Source organism: Apium graveolens, chromosome 5 (assembly GCF_009905375.1).
Source record: "Apium graveolens cultivar Ventura chromosome 5, ASM990537v1, whole genome shotgun sequence".
Lineage (NCBI taxonomy): Eukaryota > Viridiplantae > Streptophyta > Magnoliopsida > Apiales > Apiaceae > Apium > Apium graveolens.
In genome coordinates this window covers 214,212,769-214,215,896 of record NC_133651.1, presented here as the reverse complement: position 1 = coordinate 214,215,896, position 3,128 = coordinate 214,212,769, and the positions used below count along the sequence as shown (strand labels likewise).

The 3,128-nt window shown below is 33.1% G+C and overlaps 1 long non-coding RNA gene across 2 annotated transcripts; it reads right to left on the bottom strand.

Moving 5' to 3' along the window:
• Positions 1-660: 660 nt before the first annotated feature.
• Positions 661-2,799, bottom strand: LOC141661590 (uncharacterized). Of its 2 annotated transcripts, none has more exons than XR_012550040.1 (3): positions 1,732-2,799; positions 1,027-1,190; positions 661-949 (listed from the first exon to the last, which is right to left on the bottom strand). It is a non-coding gene; the product is annotated as an uncharacterized LOC141661590 (long non-coding RNA). The 2 variants fall into 2 exon arrangements; XR_012550041.1 differs by having other exon boundaries at positions 1,027-1,153; positions 1,732-2,798.
• Positions 2,800-3,128: the final 329 nt, after the last annotated feature.

Below are 3,128 nucleotides of genomic sequence, written 5' to 3'. Positions count from 1 at the left end.
GTTTAAATCCTAGCCATCTAATTCCACCAACCCATCCTTATCTTTTCCATGAAGCTTCCTATTTCCTTTTCTTTTCTTTTCTTTTTTTTTCTTTTTCTTATCTTTTTTCCCTTTCTACCCTTCCTTGCTTCCTTTTTGCTTCTTTTTCTTTATTTCTTCTTTATTTACAAAAATCCTGAAAAAATACAATAAATTAATTTATTAAATGCGAGAGCAAGCAATAAATAGAGATAAAATTATGCAGAAATGTGAGATCGTCAAGAGCATACATAATACATCCAATGTTATGCAAGTTAGGTCTGATGGTGTGCAGAAGGAGGCCAAAGTATGATATAGTGGAACCAAGGAGACAAGCAAATTCTGATGTTGTCCAGCCAAGAAGGAGTGGAAGACTTGCCATGGTAGGCAAGTTCAAATTCAAGAACACCAAAGATACTGTTGTCAGACTTGATAAGGACTAACATCCAATCAGATATCTGTTACGACTGTTATGTAATTATGAAAATGAATTCATGTATGCAATGCTTTTGGACAATTGAAAGTCACCCTTTTGCTTGGACATGTATGTTTAATATTTGTGCTATGCTTGGTTTTGAACTTATATGCTTTTGCTTTCTTTTCATTTCAGAATATTGATCATCAATTGAAATAAACAAAGAATAGCATTACAACTTCCATCTTAATAGTACTCCTGAAACTAATAAAATGTCTTGTTCATGAAAATCATACTAACTAAGATTACAACAATCACAGAGAAGATCAACAACTTCTGCTTCTTTTCTTTTTCAAGCTTAGCCTTTTTCTTTACTTTCCTTGACAACTTGCCCTCCACAATCTGCAGTCTTTCCTCTACAAGAGATTTCTTTCGCGATAATTCGCCAATAACATCCTTAGCTCTCCCACTAATTTCAGGATCAATCTAATCAAAGTAGTCACACCCATCAATATCCTATAAGAAAAAATAAATCAATAACAATGCATAGGTACAAATTACAAAAAATATAAACAAACGATTTCTACAATTACCTTCATTTCGGAACAAACAACAAATCTTCTACCAGGATTCCTCACAGTCCAAGACATCCTTTTCCTAACCCGTTTCCTACACCAACACACCTTATGGTCCCATTGTTGAAATGAATCCATGGAAGAACTGGTTGATATGTTTGACAAAGGGCTTTAATTGCCAACTGGGTGAAACAACAATAACTCTAAAGAATTGAAAATCTGAATTGATTTGAGACTATAACTATTAAAGAGATGATATGAACCCTAGAATAGAAACACACACACACACACACAGATATATATATAAATATATATATATATATATGGTAAATATATCTCTTATACTTGACTTGGACCCAACTGGTTGTTGAGGTGGGAAAGTACGATTTGTGCTGATATGCTATTTTATTCGGTGGCCAATTTGATAGTTAACCCAATACTTATATTTAATATTCCTCTCAGTTCTCACTATAAATTGTTAATAGAACTTGTAGGAAATCGTGGACAAATAAAAGAAGCAAATCCTAAATCTTAAGGAAAGAATACAGTTATCTCGAACTCATTTCAAAAACTATATTGCACCACTTTTTAAGGTTTTACTACACTTTAAAAGTCTTGAAAATCACACATTAAATGATATTAATCTAGAGCTATTTCAAAATCTGTAAAATATAAGATAATTGAAGAAAAAATTAACAAATCTGAGGTTGGGCGATGGCAAACCTTCCAGGCTCTCCTGGTTGTATGCAGAGCATAACATTTTTTACTGCTAGAATATCAATTACGGGTATCACTCCTCCACCTAATGTTGTTCCAAGTATCGGAACCAAAAACGTTATGTCAAACACAAACACGTAGACACGTACATAAGTTATGCTCTAAGTTGACCTGCGTATGTACTGGTAAGTCTATGAGCGTAGTTTGTCTGTCTCTGCCTATATGAGTGTGTGTGTTTGTAAATTTAAAATACAACAAATTAGAGCTGGTGTGGATTAGTGTGGCAGCCGTGAGCAAAAATTGGTAGAAATTAAGATGCATGTAAGAAGAGACGAATGGTCTTACTACAATATCAGGCCGAACATCTTCCCAGTCACAAGCCAACTTTCTTCCTGACCGTGCTATACCACTTTGTATCTCATCTGCAATCATAAGTATATTATACACAAACATACAATTAGTTTTACAAGCACATACTTTATACAAACAGTTTCATAAATATAGAAACTAAATTCATGTTTACAAGGAACTTTATTTAGATTTTTAAGAGGACTATATACAAAACATGACTCAAATAAGAAGCATAAATACAATTACACACAGATATACATGTAACCAAAGAAACATAGATGGATATGTAAATCAAGAAAATCCGTAACCAAACAAACCCAAAAATGGATCCCCGTAAATGAACCCTAAAATCAAACCCAAGATTGAACCCCAAAATTCAACAACTGAATCTAAAAACAAATATCCAATTAAGCTCAATATCCATGCTCCAAGCTCCAAATCTTTAAGTTCGAAATTCGAGCAAATTCCACACTTTAAGCTCAAACAGAAATTGTTGAAGAAAATAAAACGAATGAGTAAATCGAACAATCAAAACAAACAAACAAAGAAAGATAAGTGTAAGATGAAGAAATTGAAAGGTATAATTGGAGATTGAAGGTGTAATTGTATAAAGGGAATTTCTAGGGTTAGGTTTGAGTAGCAGTTGACAAAGGGGAAGAACTTTTATTTTTTGTGTGAATAGTAGCTATGGGGTCTATAGAACTTTTATTTTTTGTGTGAATAGTAGCTATGGGGTCTATTTTTGTTTTTATATTCTCTCTTATTTGTTTTTGTTTTCTGTTTCTTTTTATTTTGAAATCAGGGGAAAGGGTTTCTTAAAAGTGGGAGGGGTTTGTTAAGAGAGAACTAAGATAGAAATTTTTGATTAAGGGCGGGGAGAAAAGAGAAGAGTAGCGGGTTAGAGTTTCTTAAAAAGGGGTTTACACATCGCTTTACCACTCGATTGATGTACCGATATTTAACATACATCACTTTTTAATTCGGTGATATAAAAAAGGCTTTTAATATCAGTTGCTTTTCTAATTGATGTCTAATGTGCGATGTCTAAAGCT